Source organism: Geotrypetes seraphini, chromosome 2 (assembly GCF_902459505.1).
Source record: "Geotrypetes seraphini chromosome 2, aGeoSer1.1, whole genome shotgun sequence".
Lineage (NCBI taxonomy): Eukaryota > Metazoa > Chordata > Amphibia > Gymnophiona > Dermophiidae > Geotrypetes > Geotrypetes seraphini.
The window spans coordinates 405905328-405927657 of record NC_047085.1 but is presented as its reverse complement, the minus strand read 5'-3'; the positions used below and the strand labels follow the sequence as shown (position 1 = coordinate 405927657).

The 22330-nt window shown below is 42.2% G+C and overlaps 1 protein-coding gene across 7 annotated transcripts in view; it reads right to left on the bottom strand.

The window, feature by feature from the left end:
- DGKB (diacylglycerol kinase beta) overlaps positions 1-22330 on the bottom strand; it is a 733919-nt gene that overhangs the window by 503375 nt on the left and 208214 nt on the right. The gene's annotated exons all lie outside the window — the stretch shown is intronic.

Sequence of the window (22330 nt, the reverse complement as noted above, 5' to 3'; positions counted from 1 at the left end):
TGGAAGGACTGAGAATTTACCATGTTAATAATTGTGAATTCTTTTGAATGTTAATGTTAATTCAGAAATCATCTGAAACTTTGACTAACTTTTAAACATGGAGGAATGTTTCTTTGTCTAAACTTTAAGACCACCCAGAGAAATGTTATTGGTCGTCAAACTTGATGATGTCACTAAACCAAAAGTTATATAATAGACTGTAATGAGATAGAAAAAACGAGACCATTGTGAGAAGGCCAGCCTTTGGCCACGATGATGATCTCCCATGAGCGCAACGTAAGCAATTATGCTGTTCTTTTGATCTAATAATGGGAAAATAGAACCAATAATTCAATAAATCCTGGTTATAATTTTAAAACCTTGCGCTGGTGTCATTTTGCATGTAGAATTATTTTCAAACCTGAAGCTTTCACAAATGGCGTCAATGCCCCATGCTCAGAGGGTAAGGTCTTTTAAGTCAAGAGACACTAGGCAGTCACCCCTTGTAAAGCAGTGGTACAATCGTAGGATTGTACACATTGTGAAATTCTCTTTCTTTAAAAAATCAGTTGAGACTTTGAGATTTAAAACTGGTCTCGTTCTACTTGATTTCTTGGAGATGAGAAAATACTTATATAGTAACAAAGTAAAATTATGACATGGTACATCCAGTCTGCCCTATAGTTACATTTTCTTTGATATTACTGGGTCATAGACCATAGAGGTCCACATGGCCCTGTCCTTAGGTTCCAACTATTGCAGTTACTGTCGAAGTCCACTCCAGCCCATCTGAACCCTCTCATCATTTGCAGGACACAGCCTCCAAAACTAAACACAATACTCCAAGTGGAGCCCCACCAAGGGCTTATACAGGGCCATCAACAACTCCTTTCTTCTGCTAGTTACACCTTTCTCTCTACAGCTGTTCTGCCTAGCCGTACCATATAGCAGGCCAGTGTAGTACACATTTGACAATCCACTGATTTTTATAAAGAGAACAGAACAGCACATACTAATTTTTTCTAAGAATGAGAATAGTATTTATTTACAGGAAAAATGAAATAATACTTCACCATGGGAGCCTGTGCCTGCATCCTCCTCTTCTCACAAACTGGGTAGCCCTTTTACGGTTAGGCAGGGAGCTTCTTCCACAGGAAGGATTTCTGGGCAATGCACGTATTCACTCCACAGATGAGCTACAAGCATAACAATGCTGAAGGGCTTCCTTTTATAGTGACATTCACATGCAATGTTTACCTTTCAAATTCATACAAGATAGCACATCTAGCATTCTGGCTAGAGCCACTGCCTTGTCATACTGTTTTGCACCTTCAGATCCTCAGACACTATCACCCTAAGGGCTATCTCCCCATCTGTGCAAATCAGCTTCTCACCTTCTGGCACATAGGGCTCTCTTGGATTTCTACTCCCCGAATGCATCACTCTGCACTTCTTTGCATTGAATTTTAGTTGCCAAACATTAGACCATTTTTCCAACTTTTGCAGATCCTTTTTTTTTTTTTTAAGTCTGTCCTTTAAGAGCACCAGCCTCTCTACCTGATATTGAAATAGCCTCTCTACCTGATATTGAATGAGGGAATTAATTTTGTTGTCCAACTGGACAAAATGTTGGTAAGGCAATATAGTTCCCAACTGTGGGTTTAATCCAGTGGAAGCAAACTTTGAAACTGAACTTATATTACTAAGTAATAATACAGAGTATACAATGCTCTGTTATAATCTGGAACCAAGAAACCTTGAAATACTAGAGTTGGCCCCCCCACTGGCAGGACATAAAAAATTTGGTAAAGATTTTTGATTAGATATGGCTATAAGAACATAAGAATAGCCATACTGGGTCAGACCAATGGTCTATATAGCCCAGTATCCTATTTCCACAGTGGTCAATTCAGATGACAAGTACCTAGCAGAAACCTAAAATAGCAACATCCAGTTATATTGATCCCAGAGACAGCAGTACCGTATTTTCACGCAAATAACGCGCACCCGTATAAAATGCGCACACGGGTATAGCGCGCAGAAATCACGATGATATGTACAAAAACTTTGGTATACCGCGCTCACGGGTATACCGCGCATGCTGCCCGACGCTCCTTTCGCCCGCCCTGACTTTCCATGCGCTGTCCCGACTCTCCGTTCACCCCCCCTGACTTCCGTGCACTGTCCCCCCTTGAAGGTCTGTCCCCATCCTGAAAGCCTGATGCCCCCCCCCCGACGTCCGATACATCCCTCCCCCCGAAGGACCGCCGATTCCCCAACAATATCGGGCCAGGAGGGAGCCCAAATCCTCCTGGCCACGGCGACCCCCTAACCCCACCCCGCACTACATTACGGGCAGGAGGGATCCCAGGCCCTCCTGCCCTCGACGCAAACCCCCCTCCCCCCAACGACCGCCCCCCCCAAGAACCTCCGACCGCCCCCCCAGCCGACCCGCGACCCCCCTGGCGACCCCCACGACCCCCCGCCCCCCTTCCCCGTACCTTTGGTAGTTGGGCCAGAAGGGAGCCCAAACCCTCCTGGCCACGGCGACCCCCTAACCCCACCCCGCACTACATTACGGGCAGGAGGGATCCCAGGCCCTCCTGCCCTCGATGCAAACCCCCCTCCCCCCCAACGACCGCCCCCCCCAAGAACCTCCGACCGCCCCCCCAGCCGACCCGCGACCCCCCTGGCGACCCCCACGACCCCCCCACCCCCCTTCCCCGTACCTTTGGTAGTTGGCCGGACAGACGGGAGCCAAACCCGCCTGTCCGGCAGGCAGCCAACGAAGGAATGAGGCCGGATTGGCCCATCCATCCTAAAGCTCCGCCTACTGGTGGGGCCTAAGGCGCGTGGGCCAATCAGAATAGGCCCTGGAGCCTTAGGTCCCACCTGGGGGCGCGGCCTGAGGCACATGGTCGGGTTGGGCCCATGTGCCTCAGGCCGCGCCCCCAGGTGGGACCTAAGGCTCCAGGGCCTATTCTGATTGGCCCACGCGCCTTAGGCCCCACCAGTAGGCGGAGCATTAGGATGGATGGGCCAATCCGGCCTCATTCCTTCGTTGGCTGCCTGCCGGACAGGCGGGTTTGGCTCCCATCTGTCCGGCCAACTACCAAAGGTACGGGGAAGGGGGGTGGGGGGGTCGTGGGGGTCGCCAGGGGGATCGCGGGTCGGCTGGGGGGCGGTCGGAGGTTCTTGGGGGGGACGGTCGTTAGGGGGGAGGGGGGTTTGCGTCGAGGGCAGGAGGGCCTGGGATCCCTCCTGCCCGTAATGTAGTGCGGGGTGGGGTTAGGGGGTCGCCGTGGCCAGGAGGGTTTGGGCTCCCTTCTGGCCCGATATTGTCGGGAAGTCGGCGGTCCTTCGGGGTGGGGGTGCGAGTGGTCCTGCCGGGGGGGGGGGGATGTATCGGACGTCGGGGAGTCGGCCGGGCAAGAGGGCTTGGGCTCCCTCTTGCTCCGATCGTGGATGCGGGTGCGGGTGGGAGCGCGTGCGAGCGGTCGTTCGGGGTGGGGGTGCGAGTGGTCTTGCCGGGGGGGGGGGATGTATCGGACGTCGGGGAGTCGGCCGGGCAAGAGGGCTTGGGCTCCCTCTTGCTCCGATCGTGGATGCGGGTGCGGGTGGGAGCGCGTGCGAGTGGTCGTTCGGGGTGGGGGTGCGAGTGGTCCTGCTGGGGGGGTGAATCGGGCGTCGGGCGGGGTGGGAACTATGTTTTAAAACTTTCGTATACCGCGCTCACGCATATAACGCGCGAGGGGTATGCGCGGTAGGTAAAAACGCGTATAACGCGCGCGTTATATGCGTGAAAATACGGTAGCTTCTCCGTGTCTACTGTATCTCAATAGCAGAATATGGACTTTTCCTTCAGGAATTTGCCCAAACTTTATTAAACCCTGCTACACTAGCCACTGTTAACACATTCTCTGGCAACAAGTTCCAGAGCTTAACCATCCTTTGAGTGAAAAAAAAAAATAAATTTCCTCCTATTGATTTTAAAAGTATTATCATGCAACTTCATTGAGCTTCCCCTAGTCTTAGTACTTTTTGAAAGAATAAACAATCAATTCTCAGATACATCTTCTTCATTTAGAATATTGTATACAATTCTGAAGGCCGCATCTTCTAAAAGATATAAAAAGGATGGAGTCGGTCCAGAGGAAGGCTACTAAAATGATATGTGGTCTTCATCATAAGACGTATGGGGACAGACTTAAATGCGCATGAGTTGAGTCTCTTTAATTTGCAAGGAAACTCTGCAATGAGAGGGCATAGGATGAAGTTAAGAGGTGATAGGCTCCGGAGTAATCTAAGGAAACACTTTTTAACAGAAAGGGTGGTAGATGCATGGAACAGTCTCCCAGAAGAGGTGGTGGAGACAGAGACTGTGTCTGAATTCAAAAGGGCCTGGGATAGGCACGTGGGAACTCTCGGAGAGAGAAAGAGATAATGGATACTGTGGATGGGCAGACTAGATGGGTCATTTGGCCTTTATCTGCCATCATGTTTCTATATTTCTAATTCACATTTACCGGTTTTGCACCATTTAGGATTTTGTAGGTTTCTATCATATCCCCGTTAAGTCATCTTTTTTCCAAGCTGAAAAGCTTTAATCTCATATGAGAGGAATTCCATTCCCTTATTTTGTTCACCCAGACCTCTCTCCCTGGAGATATAGAAGAATGTCAGTATTAAGTCATTCATTCCTTAGTTTCTTGTAAAAAAAAAAAATTTGCATGTGCAATAGGACCATGCTTGTACCAAAATCTGCTGGTAGAGGGACAAGAAGAAATGCCTCTACATTTAAGGCAGGAATATGGTACAGTAATGCTTCCCAAGATGCACTGTGCATAGCCTGTAAGGAAGTAGTGTCTCTTTTATAAAAAAAACTTTATTTAGTTTTTAATGCCAACAAAAAGTGCAATACAATTTACATACAAATAATAATAATAATCAAATAAGCACTTATAAACAATCAGAATTTATACAAAAGATAAAAATTCCATCCCCCATCCATCATTACCATCAGGAATAATACCAAAACAAAAGATATACCCCTCTCCCACTCCCACCCCCCTGGATGTGTGGGTGCAATACAATGGAAAATAAAGATAAAGGGAAACTATAACAAATCTACAAAAGACATCAATGGACCCCAAACCAATTTGAATATCTTATTATGCCCCAGCAAGCCAGAATTCATTTTCTCATACTTATAAGTTAAGCATAAGCTTAGCTCACCCACCAGAAAGGAAAACTAAGGCGATCCCAATTTTTCCAACTGCGAGTAATCAGCTGCATGGCTATCCCGGTCATAATTAGGATAAGTCAGCATTTATAGCGGTCCATGAGGGGCTTAATATGCAATAATGTTCCACATACGTCAATTGAATTGATGTCTCCAGTATGGTACTAATCTGTCCCCATATTGACTTCCAAAAGTTAAGTATCAAAGGACAATAGAACAGCAGATGATCCAGTGTCCCTACATCAAGATGACTGTGCCAGCATCTATTAGATTTAGAACTGTCTAATTTTTGTAAACGAACAGGGGTCCAGAAACTTCTATGTAACAAAAAAAACCAAAACGTTTGTCTCATAGATGCTGATGCTGTACATCTCATCCTCCAAGTCCAAATTCGTGCACATTGAGATGCAGAAATATGCTGCTTTATCTCAATGCTCCAAATGTCTCTAAGACAAGTTTTTGGCTTTTTATTCAAGAATTCAGATATTAATTTGTACCACTAGGTGGCCTGATGTTCTAGCAAATCTGTCTGGAAGCGCAGAACCTGCAAGCTATAATAATTTTTTAAATTTCGCCATTCGGGGAACCCCTTCTGAATGGCTTGCTTCATTTGCAACCACTTATAAATTTGAGACTTTGAAATACCAAAAGATTGTTGCAGTCATGAAAAATCAAGCATTTTCCCATTTGATATAATATCATCTAGTGTACGTATGCCTGCCTCCATCCAGTGCTTCCAAGCGATCTTAGACTCACCAATTTGAATCTTGGAGTTTAGCCATAAGGATTGACAGATGGAATTCTCTACTGGAATTTCTGTTAAATTGTTAATAAATTTCAAGGTTTTCCAGGTGTCAAATATAATACTATTGTCCTTAACATAAGTAGATAACTTGATACTCAACACATGAGACAGCTGAAGATCAGGTGGGAGGAAGCGAATTATGAAGAGAAACTTAATTTTAAAGAACAGAAATGGATTTTCACATTAGTTTTGGTGAAACCAAGGGGCCTGAATGCTGAAATAGTATGGATGACGCTTTTCACATCATTAGGGGGGTTTTCTCTGCTGATTGGACACGTAAAAACTTTTACTTCATCATGTTAGTTTAAATACGTTTAAATAGAACATAAGCCAAGGCCATGTTTCCTGCATGAACTTTGAAACGCGGGCGACATTGCTCCGGCCGACTGAAAGGTTAGCTATTTTTCTATGTTTTTTAAAATAAATTTTAGAAAGAAGGGATATTTAACTGATTCTAGATCAAAAAATTTTGACACAATCAGCTTTTATATATTTAGATTACTTTTCTAATGACACTTGTAGGGGTTTCTTTGATACAGCCTGGTGGCAAAACATAGTCCCATGTCGGAATGTGCACTCCCAAGCCGCCTTTTTGAAAATTAAAATGAGTATTTATACCTATAAGATATATATATATATATATATATATATATATATATATATATATATATTGCACTCTACGCACTTTCAAGATTTTTAAACTGATGACAAGTGTGGTATGTAAAGACTGCGTGTGTTAAAACTTGATTTTCACGCAGCAACACTGCTGAGGTCTGTGAGATGTTCTATCTTAAGGTATTTTCCTAAGGTATCTTTGAAGAAAAACAGCTGTGTATATATCTACCTTAGAAAATCTTTTTTTAAGCCTATTTATTATGTAGTCACTCAATTATGCATCATATTCTATTGACCCCATTATGTTAGGGTAAATAGAAAGGAATTTAGATTTAACTTATGCCTTTCTCAGTAGTTCAAGGTATGTTACATTCAAGTATAGTAGGCATTTTTCCTGTCCCTGCTCCTTTTACTAAGCCAGCTGGCGAGGTAAATGCTACGATGCTCATAGGAATTCTATAAGCATCAGGACATTTACCTTGCCACCCTGTGGTAAAAACCTCTACTGCGGCTTCGTAAAACCCAGCGTTAATTTGTATTTGAAGCATCAGAGATTTAGAAACTCAGTTGTGCCAATTTTTAATCATATATTTCAGTGTGCATGTTTTTAACTGAAGAGATGTCTGTCAAAAGTGTAATAAAAAATGTTGGGTTTTTTTCACTTTTCAACATAATAAAAGAAAGAACAAGAAAGGATTTTGAAGTTGGCTCATGCCTTTTTTTCAGTTGTAGTTCAAGGCAAGGAACATTCAGGTACAGTATTAAGCCACAGATATAGAGGATTGTTTCTTTTATAGTATATACCATAAAAACTTTCATCTGAAAGACTGTAGCAAGTGTATCATGGGATTTGTGTCTGCTCATTTAAAAATGCTAAACAAGAGATAAAACCCTTTTCATCCATGAATATCCCCCCCCAAAAAAAATTATATACATATATACATATACCTCTTGCACAGTTCAACACCATCATCTAGTGGCTATAAATTGAAAAGCAAGCTTCAAATATTTAAGAAATCAACAGTGTACTATAATTTTGGATTTTTCTCATACTTTTTTTGTCCAAGTAGCCCAGGAAAAGTTACATTCAGATATAGTATTTTCCTGTTCTTGGAGGTCTTAAAATTAAGTTTGCGCCTGAGGCAATGGAAGGTTAATAATAATAATAATAATAACTTTATTCTTATATACCGCCATACCCATCGAGTTCTAGGCGGTTTACAACAATTAACAAATGATCTGCATTGACAAGCTTATTTACAACATGTTACAAGCAGATTTACAAACAAATTACCTGTAGATTTACAGTAGATTACAACAATTTACAATTTACAACAGTCAGCAATGAAGTTACCACAATTTACAGTAGTCTGCAATGAAAGGAAGATGTACAACAGTTTAACTGAAAATTGTGGATTAGATCGAACTAGACAAGGGAAGTGGAGAGAGGGTCAAGTGACTTGCTCATGATCACAAGGAACAGCAGTGGGATTTCAACCTGGCTTCCCTCGTTCTTAGCCTTCTGCTCTATTTGGCTACCCCTCCACTATAAATGAACAAATCCAATTAGATTTTAGTCATTCAGTCTTGGGGGAAGGGAAAGGTCCAATGCCGAATTATCTAACAAGTTATACTTTTACATAGGTTGTTAACCAACTTTATGGAACAGACATTGTAGGGCTTCCAGAAGAATGAAAACCCAGATTGATGCTGTTGTACGTAAAAGTTATTTTACTTTATGGAGACTACGAACAATTAGACCCTATTTTGAATTTTCAGCCTTTAAATTATTGGTCCAGTCATTACTGTTGAGTCTCCTTGACTATTGCAATATTGCTTATTTATCAATTACTAAGAAGGAATTATTGAGATTATCATTGATACAGAACACAGCAGTTAGGTTGATTTATGGATTGAAGAAATACGATCATGTTACGTTATTTTATTGCGAATTGCATTGGTTACCTGTGGAAACTCGGGTATTGTTCAAGCTGGGCTGTTTTTGTTACAAGGTTTTATATGGTGCCGCCCCTACTTATCTGGCTAATAGTTTTTCCATAGCTACGCACAAATGCAGTAGAAAAACTCATACTCTGTTTAATTTCCCTTCTTTAAAAGGTAGTAAAAGCAAGAAATTCCTAAATCATGCTTTAGCATCTCAGGCAGCTTCTCATGAAAAAGAGTTTCGATCATTGTTGCTCACAGCTGTTTCTTACAGATATTTTAGAAGACAGCTGACTCATTCAAATATATGATTATGTTTAATGTTTATAATCTTTTGTAAACCACGTAGAACTTTCTGGTAACGCGGTCTATAAGTATAAGTTTCAAGTTTCAAGTTTATTGGTTTTTAATATCCCGATCATAAAACAAATATCTGACCGGTTAACAATAAAATTTAAAATAGAATAGAAAGAATTAATTAATGGTGTATTAGAAAGATTAGTGAGAAAAAAAAAACAACATATACAACATGTACGAACAAAACCTGACAGTGAGGATGAGTGGGGAGGAAGGGAAAAGTTACATAATATTAGAAGAAATGAGATAGAGGGAAGGGATATAACACGAGGGGTAAGGGTGAATGGTATAAGAGATATGCGCTGAAGAGAAGGTTAGTTTTGAGAAAGAGATCAACAAATGAACCAAGTAAAGATTAAGATTTGGCAAAGGCATCTTGAAATAGATAAGTTTTAAGATTAATCTTAAATTTTGGTAATTGGGTTTCGTCCCGAAGAAATTGAGGGAGAGAATTCCATAATGTGGGGGCAGTTATAGCAAAGTTAGTTTTCCTAGTGTAATAGGATTCTTTTAACGATGGAATGAAAAGCAGTTTTTGATCAGTAGATCTTAAGGAACGAGGGGAACTTTGGGGGATTAATAGTTTATCTAGAAATAAGGGCAGGTGAGAGTGTTTAATTTTAAAAGTGAGCAGTATGATTTTATAAGTTATCCGATGGGTGATTGGGAGCCAATGTGCCTCTTTAAGAAGAGGAGTGACGTGTTCGAATTTACCTATTTTGTAGATGAGTTTGATTGCGGTATTTTGAATGAGTTGCAGCCGTCGAAGTTCTTTTTGGGGGAGTCCATTTAAAAGTGAATTACAGTAGTCTAAGTGGGAGATGACTAAGGAATGAATTAAGGTATTAATCGAGTCAGTAGTTAAAATAGATCTGAGGGAACGAATGATACGTAATTTGAAGAAACAAGTTTTTACGACAGAACTTATATGGTCATGAAAAGTAAGTTCGCTATCTAAGGTGACGCCTAATAATTTTATTTTAGTATCCATACGTATAGGTGTGGATTTGATGTAAATTGTTCCTGGTAGTATTTCAGATTTTTTAATGGGGAGAAGAAGACCACAAGATTTGTCGACGTTGAGTGAGAGTTTGTTGGAGAAGAGCCAATCACTTAAGATATCCAGTTTAGTATTTAGATCAGTAATATCTGAAGGGTTTGAAGTGTTAATCAGGTAAAGCAGCTGTATATCGTCAGCATAGGCGAAAATAGAGAATCCTATTGATTGTGCAAGAGAGAGAAGAGGGGATAGAAAGATATTGAATAATAGCGGGGATAAGATGGAGCCCTGAGGAACTCCAAAAGTTTGAGTTACTGAAGAAGAAATTTGGTTTTTTGCATAGACTTTGGAGTTACGTTGATGAAAATAGGATATGAACCAGTTGAGAGCGTGACCTGTGATGTTACAGTCTGCTAATCTAGATAAAAGTAAAGAATGATCAATGGTGTCGAATGCTGCGGATAAATCAAGAGAAATTAGTATGACCGATTTTAAGTGGTCGTGAAAGTAATGTATAGTTGTAATGAGGCCTAGTAATGATAGCTCAGTGGAATGTGAAGTTCGAAAGCCTGTCTGATACGGATGTAGGGCATTTGTTTGATCAAAATAATCGGATAATTGGGAGTGAACAATTTTTTCGGTAACTTTAGAGATTAAAGACAGATTTGCAAATGGACGGTAGTTATTAGGTAAAGAGGGATCAGTATTGTATTGTTTGAGTTTTGGGAAAACTAGTGCGGTTTTCCATGCTGTTGGAACGTGACATTCGGAAAAAGATTTAGAAATCATTTCCCTTATATAAGGACCGAAGAAAGAGAAGAATTTTTTAAGAAATTGTGGAGGCAAGCTTTCAATAATATTATTGGGAGAATTTATAGATTGTAAGACAGAGAATAATTGGGATAATGAGGGTACTTTGAAATTAGAAAAAGAACTGAGGGGTAGGAAAGTTGAATCATTGTTAATGGGTGGAGAGAAAGCGGGAAGAGAGGGTCCGAGATGAGTTTGAATAGTAGTAACTTTTTTGTGGAAGAATTGGGAAAGTTCGTCTGCGGATGGTGATGTTGAAGCAGGAAGAGGAAGTTTTTTTTTTTTGAATATTTTGAAAGAGATTGTGCGATGCTAAAGAGAGTAGATGAATTACTGGTTTTAGAGATGAGTTTTGAATAGTAATCCTTTTTTGTCTGTTGAATGGACTTTTTATAATGGGAGGCTTTTTCTTTATAAGAAAGTAGGTGATTGCTAGAGGGTGTTTTACGCCATTTTTTTTCGGCCGAACGGACCTGTTATGTAGAGGAGATGATGAGCTTCAACTCCAAATACAGCTCAGACTCCTCAACCATTTGGATTGCTAGCTTGTGGTCACCATGAGTCAAAGGGAGTATTGCCAATATTCTATTACTGGAAGAAAAAGCTGATAGGATGCAAGAGAAATATGAGTGGATGAGACAGAGAGGCAATGCAGGATAAATAGTAATTTCCCTTGGCAGCATTGCCAGCATCATCATTAGAACATAAGAATTGCCGCTGCTGGTTCAGCACAGTAGTCCATCATACCCAGCAGTCCGCTCACGCGGCGGTCCTTAGGTCAAAGACCAGTGCCCTATTTGAGTCTAGCCATACCTGCGTTCGTTTGGATACCACCTCTTTCCCAATCTTGAGTTACCAATCCTCAACCACAAGGCCACCAGAAAGGCTTTCCTGGCACAAGCAGCATTAGCAACTGGAAGCAGGCACCTCAATTGATATCAGTGTGGAGTTTTTAGTCTTTATTTTGCCATTGTCTAAACCAGCAGAAAGCTATTCCATTTTAATTTCTTCTTTTCCCACTCTCTGTTCCTACAGCTCCACTCAGAAACTCCTCGCTGCTATCACACCTCTCACCTTTATTGACATACCTTTATTGACAACGTGGAGAATATGTGGTCGACTCTGAAATCCACCCTGCATGAAGCAACAAATCGCTACGCAAAAACGGTCAGCAAAAGTCAGAGAAACAAAAGACCCCAGTGGTTCAGTACTGAAATTTCGGACCTCATTAAGGAGAAGAAAAAAGCATTTATTGCCTACAAACATTTAGGAAAGCAGGAGGCAAAAGAAGACTATCAGGACAGGTCTAAAGCTGTCAAGAAGGCAGTCAGAGAGGCCAAGCTCCGAATAGAGGAGAATCTAGCGCGGAACATTAAGAAAGGGGATAAATCCGTCTTTAGGTATATTAGTGACAGGAAAAGAAACAAAGATGGGATAGAACGACTCAGGAAATCGGACGGGAATTATGCAGAATCGGATTCCACTAAGGCCGAACTACTAAATGAATACTTCTGCTCGGTTTTCACCTGTGAGGAGCTGGGATCCGGTCCACTTTTACGGACAAGGGAAAGCCAGAAAGACCCATTTCAAGACTTCAAGTTTACACCCAGTAGCATCTACTGCGAACTTTCAAGACTCAAAGTAAACAAAGCCATGGGACCAGACAACCTACACCCCAGGGTGCTCAGAGAGTTGAGGGAAGTCCTGGCGGAACCATTATCTGTGCTCTTCAATCTCTCCCTAAGCACGGGAAGAGTCCCCTTGGACTGGAAAACAGCTAACGTTATTCCACTCCACAAAAAGGGCTGCAGGACAGAGACGGCGAATTATAGACCGATAAGTCTCACATCCATAGTATGCAAACTCATGGAAACACTGATCAAACAGAAACTTGATACAATCCTGGATGAAGATCTACGTGATCCCCATCAACATGGATTTACCAAAGGCAGGTCCTGCCAATCAAATCTGATTAGCTTCTTCGACTGGGTAACAAGACAACTGGATGCCGGGGAGTCCCTGGACGTAGTGTATTTGGACTTCAGCAAAGCTTTTGACAGCGTCCCACACCGCAGGTTATTGAACAAGTTGAAATCGCTGGGATTAGGGGAAACACTAGCTGCATGGGTTAAGGATTGGCTGAGCGGTAGACTTCAGAGAGTGATGGTAAATGGTACCCCATCCAAAACATCGAATGTGACCAGTGGAGTACCGCAGGGCTCGGTCTTGGGTCCAATCCTATTCAATATATTCATAAGTGATATGACCCAAGGGCTCAGAGGAAAAATATCATTGTTCGCCGACGACGCCAAACTGTGCAACATAGTAGGTAAAAGCACTATGCCTGACAATATGACACAGGACCTACTACTATTAGAACAATGGTCATCGACTTGGCAGCTTAACTTCAATGCTAAAAAATGCAAAGTGATGCACCTGGGTAAAAGAAATCTGTGCAGGACTTACACGTTAAATGGTGAGACCTTAGTTAGGACCACGGAAGAACGGGATTTAGGAGTAATCATTAGTGATGACATGAAAACTGCCAATCAAGTGGAAAAGGCTTCCTCTAAGGCAAGGCAAATGATGGGTTGTATCCGTAGAGGTTTTATCAGCAGGATGCCAGAGGTCATAATGCCACTGTACAGGTCCATGGTGAGACCTCATTTGGAATATTGTGTTCAATTCTGGAGACCACATTACCGGAAAGATGTGCTGAGAATGGAGTCAGTTCAGCGGATGGCCACCAGGATGGTCTCGGGGCTCAAAGATCTTCCGTATGAAGTAAGGCTGAATAAATTGTAGCTGTACTCACTTGAAGAACGAAGAGAGAGAGGGGACATGATCGAGACATTTAAATATATCACGGGTCGTATCGAGGTGGAAGAGGATATCTTCCGTCTTATGGGACCTTCTTCCACCAGAGGGCATCCGCTGAAAATCAGGGGAGGGAAATTTCATGGTGACTCCAGAAAGTATTTCTTCACTGAGAGGGTGGTCGATCATTGGAATGAACTCCCACGGCAGGTGATTGAGGCCAACAGCGTGGCAGATTTCAAAAATAAAAGGGGTATTCATGTGGGATCTCTAATGAGGTAAGGGCAGGGGTGGTGAGCAAAATCAAGAAGAAGGGTCACTAGAGTGGGCAGACTTGATGGGCTTTGGCCCTTTTCTGCCGTCATTTTTCTATTTTTCTGTTTCTATGTTACCTCTCATTTCTCAGTATCACTCATCCTCCCAACCACTCCCTTGCTCTTCCTCCCAAACTCCATGTTACCGCCTCTCCAACAGAAAGCAGAAATAGAGAGCAAGGCTGATTGTGAGCCTACAAGTTCCTTTGCAAAGCTCTGGGAACTAAAGAATAATAAAACTTATGTTGCTGTTCTCTATATGAAAGACAGATTATTTCCTATTTCCTATGGCTGTCTAGCCATTTAAGGAATAATTCAAACACCTGAAATAAATAATTCAAACACCTGAGACAGAGGTTGAAAGGCTAATATTAGTGCACTAAATTCCTTGAAGTAGGGGTTAAAGACATTTTTTTTTTTCTATAGCCCTACTGACAACGTGCAGAAAGGATATTAAACAGCCAGGGACCCATCCTGTGAGTTATTGATTTTCTTTAGCATAGTGTGCCAGAAAACAATTACACTGTTTTCCATGTGGAGCTCATAATGGTTCAAGTACCAAGCCTGTCATATTCCTTTAAACTCCAAGACTTATTGTGTGTGTCTCTCTCTCCCAAACAGTACTGATGTAACATAGTAATATTGGCAATATTTTGGATGCATGCCATTAGTGTGTGCTGCACAGCTCTAAAAACTGGAAAGTCACATTGGCCAGGCTTAAAGAATTGAATGCCTTTGGCGTAAGCATAGATCTCCTTCCACTTTGTGATTATGCAGGGAATGCTAGAAAGCCCATAACATTTACCTAAAGGCCTATTTTTCATACATTATTGCCACGTCAGCTGATCCAACTGTCTTAACAGAACTATCTGAAACACCAGACTTTTACTAATGATCCTTCTTTTTCAAATAATCAGTCATAAAAGATAAAATTCTGGCCTAAAAGATATAGGGCTCCTTTTACGAAGGCGCGTTAGGGCCTTAACGCGCGGAATAGCGCGCGCTAAATTGAAATGCGCGCTAGCTGCTACTACCTCCTTTTGAGCAGGCGGTAGATTTTCGGCTAGCGCGCACTAATCCGGTGCGTGCGCTAAAACGCTTAGCGTACCTCCCACCTCCCCCTGTAAAGTCACATACAAGTATAAGTACAATCTGCTCACTGCTCATTTACACTGCTTTGTTTTTCTGGATATAAAGTTTGTCTTTGTGATTTCCAAATCATGTTATGTAGCCCCTCCTGTGAAATTCATTTCCACTGTCTTTATCGATGTTTGTTTGTTCTTTCCCAGTTTTCTTTTTTAATGGGGCCCTAGTGTGGCAGCTGTTTTCATAAGTGACCTGAAGCTTTAGTTGTGTTAGAGGGGAAGCTTCAGGCTGGGCAGCTTCCTGCAACTTATGAAAACAGCTGCCGCGCTGTGGCTCTGCTGAAAAAGAAAACTGTGATTTGGAAAGGCGACCACGAAAGTGAGGGGAAGAGGATGGGGAGATGGGCCTACAAGGGGAAGACATTGAGTTGCGCTTGAAGTTTATTATAGTAACATAATAGATGATGGCAGATAAAGGCCTGAATGGTCCATCCAGTCTGCACAACCTGATTCAATCTAAAAATTTGTTGTTTTTTTCTTAGCTATTTTCTGGGCAAGAATCCAAAGCTCTGTCTGGTACTGTTCTTAGGTTCCAACTACTGAAATCTCCGTCAAAGCTCACTTCAGCCCATCTACACCATCTCAGCCATTGAAGCCCTCCCCAGCCCATCCTCCACTAAACGGCCATATACAGGCACAGACATGCAAGTCTGCCCAGTACTGGCCTTAGTTTTTCAATATTTACTATTATTTTCTGATTCTAGATCTTCTGTGTTCATTCCACGCTTTTTTGAACTCCGTCATCATCTTCATCTCCATCACCTCTCTCGAGAGCGCATTCCAGGCATCTACCATCCTCTCTGTAAAAAAAAATTTCCTTACATTGTTTTCGAGTCTACAACCCCTCAACCTCAAATTATGTCCTCTAGTTTTACTATTTTCCTTTCTCTGGGAAAAAATTTTGTTCTACATTAATATCTTTCAAGTATTTGAATGTCTGAATCATATCTCCAATGGCCCTCTTTTCCTCTAAAGTATACATATTCAGGGCTTCCAGTCTCTCCTCATACGTCTTCTGATGCAAACCTCCTATCATTTTCATCAACCTCCTCTGGTCCTTCACCAGCTACGGTCTCCAAAACTGAACACAATACTCCAAGTGGGGCCTCACAAATGACCTGTACAGGGGCTTCAACACCTTCGTTCTTCTACTAGTTACGCCTCTCTTTATACAGCCAAGCATCCTTCTGGCAGCAGCCACTGCCTTGTTGCATTGTTTTTCGCCTTTAGATTTTCGGACACTATTACCCCAAGGTCCCTCTCCCCATCCGTGCATATCAGCCTCTCACCTCCCAGCATATATGGTTCATTCTGATTATTAATCCCCAAATGCATTACTCTGCATTTCTTTGCATTTAATTTTAGTTGCCAGATATTAGACCATTCCTCTAACTTTTGTAGATCCTTTTTCATGTTTTCCACTCCTTCCTTGGTGTCTACTCTGTTACAAATCTTGGTATCATCTGCAAAAAGGCAAACCTTTCCTTCTAACCCTTCAGCAATGGCACTCATAAACATATTGAACAGGATAGGCCCCCAGCACCGAACCCTGAGAGACTCCATTACTCACCTTTCCTTCCTTCGAGCAACTTCCATTAACCATCACCCTTTGGCGTCTGTCCGTCAACCAGTTTCTAATCCAGTTCACTACATTGGGTCCTAATTTCAAAGTACAAGGCAGAGCTTTGGATTCTTGCCCAGAAAATAAGTAAATAACAACAACAAATTTTTAAATTGAATCAGGTTGGGCAGACTGGATGGACCATTTGGGTCTTTATCTACCATCAGTAGCATGTGGAAAAGCAGCAGCAGTGGTAGAGAGATAATGAGACAGGCTACTCAATGGAATTGGGGTGGAGGGAGAGGAGGGCAGATATTTGATGGAATTGTGGTAAAGGGAGGGAGGGAGAGAGAGGGGGCAGGATACTCGATGGAATTGGGGTGGAGGGAGAGAAAGAAGGGAGCAGGATACTCGATGGAACTGAGGTGGAAGGAGAGAAAGGGGGCAGATGGTGAGAGTAAAGGGAGAGAGAGAAAAGGACATAAATTGTATGTCAGTGGGGAGGGGAGAGGGGGGAGCAGATGATGAATGGAAGTGGAGAAAGAGGGCACATACTAGATGGAAGGAGAGGAAAAAGAAGATAGGTAAAGAAAAAAAGGGCACATGCTAGATGGGAAGGATAGAGTTAGTGAGATACTGGAGGGGGTGAAAGAAAGGGGTGGCAAGCTGTAGGTAGACACAGTGAAAAGAGGGAAACTGAGGACAGGATAGCAAAAAATAATTTAGTCTAGACTGAGGCAGAAAATAAACAGAGAATCTCAGGGAAGAAAAGGAACGGGAAGAGAGAGGAGACAGAGATACCAGAACTGGAGGGAGAAAAGGGGGAAGGACCCAGAGATACCTGATCTGAGGGGAGGAAATGAGAAGATAGAGATGATAAAACCATGGGGAGGGGGAAGGAAGTAGATATAGATGCCAGGCCATGAGAGGTATGGAGGGAAGAAGATGGACACCAGACCAGTGGGGGGAGGGGGAAGGAGACAGTGATGCCAGACCATGGGGGGGGAACAGAGAGAAGAAGATAGATGCCAGACCAATGGAAGGGGGAGAGATGGGAGGGGGAGCCAGACAGTTTCTGGAAGGAGCACAGAAAGAGAGCAGATGCCATACAGAAGAGGCAGAGAGAGGGCAGACAGTGGATGAAAGGAGGAGAATGATGAGAAGATGAGGAAAATAGAAACCAAACAACAAATTGTATGTATTATTTTCTGTTATTTTGTATGTGGCTTTGCTCCTCGCTTAGATTTGTGGATAGGTGGGTTATAAATATTTTTAAATAAAGAAATAAATAGAATATATATATATATATATATATTTGTTTATTTGTTTTAGGATAAAGTACTATTGTAGCTGTGATGATAAACATTTATAAATAGAAAATTGAAATAAGCTGATCCTTTTATTGGACTAATTTTAATGCATTTTTGACTAACTTTCAAAGACCAAATGCCCCTTGTTCGGGTCAGGACAGGATACTGTAACAGCAGAAGTTTTGACTTGAAAGAGGTTTTGACCTCTGAAAGCTAATTAAAAAATGTATTAGTCCAATAAAATGGCATTATTTTATTTTCCATTTTTGTTTTATTTTTATTTGTTAATTTATAAAGTGATGTGTTGCTTCTCTTTTCTCAAATATACATTGGCTGTCTTTATATTTTGTGTAATATTAGGGGACGTGCATCACTGTTTTGGTTTCTGTGGTGTTGCATTGTATGCAGAGTCTGTCTTCTTGGTGGTTTAGTTTAACTTTTGTCTATATATTTCATTTTTTAGATTGTAATTACTTATTTGATACTGGATGAGGGTGTTTCTGTGTGTACGAAAGACATTGGTGGTTCAGTTTAACTTTTGTCTATATATTTCATTTTTTAGATTGTAATTACTTATTTGATACTGGATGAGGGTGTTTCTGTGTGTACGAAAGACATAGGGCTCCTTTTACTAAAGTGTGCTAAGCGTTTTAGCGTGCGCTAACCACACGCTAAATGCCAATGCGTGCATGTTAGTCTATGGACATGTTAGCGGTTAGCGTGCGCGTATATTTAGCGTGCGCTAAAGCGCATAGCGCAGCTTAGTAAAACAGGGGGCTAGTTTTCTGTTAGCATTGACTGACTGTGCAGGATTAATCTGTACTAATCTGGCTTATTTGTTTTACATTGGGAATATTGATGTTATTTTGCGATTTGTGGTTTTTTACTAACCCCCCTGTTTTACTAAGGTGTGCTATGCGTTTTAGCGCGCGTTTAGTGTGTGCTAAATATACATGCGTGCTAACCGCTAACACATCCATAGACATGCGCACATTAGCATTTAGCAAGTGGTTAGCATATGCTAATATTTATCATGCACTAAAACGCTTAGCACACTTTAGTAAAAGGAGCCCTAAAATCATGTTTTTCATATAGAGGAGGGGATGTTAAAAAATGATCGTCCCTGGGTGTCATATACGCTAGGTATGCCAGAGGCAGAATATGTTAGCTTTGGGATATGTAAATGTACCAGTCAATACTTCTACATTGGCCAGTGCAATATACCAAATATCAATCGGTCAATTTATCTTCTATATCAAAAGAGTTTTTCTCTATTTTTTGTCTATTTTTTTATTTTTATTTTTTACTCTATTTTTTGGGGCATCAGACATGCCAGTTGTTCGCCCCAATTTTTGGCAATACAACAATCTTGGTGGCTATGGCTGCGGCTTCTTCATTCGCCCACTTGCTACAAACTTTTAACGTTTTTATATTTTTTTATGTTTTTTTATATAAAGTGCTTCATGCTTTCATGCTTTCACAAATAATTGTAGAGAAATAACTTATCTTAAAAGCGTTGTTTCCTTGAAAAGATCGGGTCAGGGACCTGTCATATCGACATGTTTCGCCGTAAGGCTTTTTCAAGATTAAGTCCCCCTTTTTTTTCAATTTTAACTGACTATCCCGATGCCCGACTTTTTTGATCGAGCATCGGGATGGTCAGTTAAAATTGAAAAAAAAGGGGGACTTAATCTTGAAAAAGCCTCATGGCGAAACATGTCGATATGACAGGTCCCTGACCCGATCTTTTCAAGGAAACAACGCTTTTAAGATAAGTTATTTCTCTACAATTATTTGTGAAAGCATGACAGCATGAAGCACTTTATATAAAAAAACATTAAAAAATATAAAAACGTTAAAAGTTTGTAGCAAGTGGGCGAATGAAGAAGCCGCAGCCATAGCCACCAAGATTGTTGTATCGCCAAAAATTGGGGCGAACAACTGGCATGTCTGATGCCCCAAAAAATAGAGAAAAAATCTTTTGATATAGAAGATACATTGACCGATTGATATTTGGTTGGAGCTTTGGGATATGTACATCACAAATCTTTGTATTGTGTCCTGTGGCTTACCAGATAACTGATAGGGGAGTGAGGGTGGGCAGTGGCCCCGAGTCCAAAGTGGGTGGGCACTAAATGTTCTTCTTGTCATGCCCCATGCTTCCTACCCAAATGCAAAATATAAATATCTAAGTTGGTGGGTTTCTCAAAGCCTTGTCAGCTGAAGATCTCTTCCTCTAATCTGGTGGCCAGAACTCTTCAAGCTCTACAGCTGGTGGCAGCTCAGAGACACTGCCGTTAGCTGCAGAGCTTGGAGATTTCTGGCTGCCAGACTGGAGGAGGTGGTTTTCAATTGGCAGGGTTTCGGGATCTCCACCATCAAGAGCAAGGGAGGTGGTTAATTTTTGGTAGACCTGGGCCTGGGATCCTTGTATTTTCAGTACAGAAAGAAGTGCGTATCTGTTTTACTGTATTTCTCTAGTCTAATATAGTAAAACCCTAGATGCGCATGCGCAATCTTACCTGCATGTTCTGTGATCTCTGATCCATGATCAGTAGGTGTGTGGCGGCAGGAGCGCTCCCTCTCTCCGTGGCCGCCAGCACTGGACTCCCTGCTCTCCACCTCCTCGGCACTTTTAAACTTTAAAAAAAACTTCGGCTGGAGCAAGCCAGACCGCAGGAAGGGAAGGGGGGTGGCCGAGGAAATAAGAAAATGGCCCCACACTCACGGACCCCAAGGTATAAGTTGCGAGTCGGTTAAGCGCCCACGTTTCAGCTGCCCCACACTCGCAGACCTCCAGATTTTCCTCCATCGGAGCTTTAGGGAAGGGGGGAGGCAAAAAGCTCTACAGCTTCAGCACGGCAAGTTTCTTTGCAGAACAACTTGCGGCCCTGCAGATATTTTCTCTATTGGAGACAGACGGAAGGGGAAAGAACGACAGCAGAGACACTACCTCCTCTTTATTTACACGGCCGAAGTTCAAAGCCTCCGCAGCGACTCCTCTCTCGAGCCGCACCTGCATCGGAGAAGGCTTTTGATGCAGGCGGGGATCGAGAGAGAAGCTGCGGCGGTGGCTTTGAACTTAAAAAATAAACTTCACAAAAGAACCAGGGCTGCCGCCATTATAGCAAGATCTGAGCCTCCTTCCTCTGCTGTGGAATCAGACATATTAGAGACTCCGTGGCCTACACAAATTGTACAATTCCTCGCTGTTCCAACACCCTTGCACTTGCAAATAGAGCAGTGTTTGAGCCTGTCAAAGCTCATTGGAGTAGAGAGCTCATGGTCAACTGTAACCATGGGACTCTACCATGGGGCAAGCAGCATACTATAATCAAAACTCCAACAAAGTCACACCCACTCAGGAAGGGGATAGAGATGGGGTTGCAAAAGAAAGGCTGCAGACTGAATCTATCCCCCCCTAATATACTCCAGCAGACCCTGCAAGCATTCAAGGCTGCCTGCCTGTACAGCGGGAGCAGGAGAGAGAGAGATGGCCTTGGGGAAGGACGGAGGGGACAGGAAAGGGAAAGATGGCAAAAGGGGTGCAACAGGGTCAGAGAGGGTGTGCAAGGGGGAAAGGGAGAGATGGAAATGGTAGGACCGCTACTGCTTTGGGGCACTGAGGGAGGAGGGGTTAGTACATCAGGACCGCTGCTGCCACCTCGCATAAGTAATGGAGGTCCAGGAAGCCAGATGGAGGGCCATGGGGGTGGGGTCAGGGTATAGGTGAGGCTATTCTAGCACCCATTACTGTAACAAATGTAACGGGCTAAAACACTAATGTTGTAATAATTGCTGAGTTTAAATTCTTGGGGTTCCCAGTTCAATTTCTATTTTGATCTATTTTCTGTGTTTTGTGTATGAAGAAGTCATTTAAAGTTGTTTTATTTGTGGTAGTAATGGTAGGTGGGGACATGGGGGTGTATGTGTAATAATAATGGGAGGGTGCAGAGAGGAGAGGGGTTCAGGGGTCCCCTCCTTAATTTCTGCCTGAGCCCCAGAATGTCTAAAACAGGCCCTGGATATTGGGAAAGGCCCTCTCTCTTTTGTGTTTGTTTCTAATGCTCTTTTTCTAATATGAAACACTATTAGAAGGATTATTCCGTTAACTTTAGCCATGAAATTAGTGATCAGTTAACCATATACAGTATATTTGATTAGTCAACATTCTCCAGGAACACTGCCAACACTACTTTTTTGTGGTCCATTTAAAATTTGTGAGAATTATAGTTTGAAGGAGAAAATTCAGCCGGTCAGCTGGGGGATGGCAGTGGAGATATCTAATATGTAAAGTCTGTTCAGCTAACTTCTAAAGTTACCCAAACCTTTTGACTACAAATCTCTAAGTAGCACAATATATAAAATATGTGCAAATTGAATTCCCCTTTTAAGTTCGTAAAGCTGATATTGACAATTTATCATCTGTGG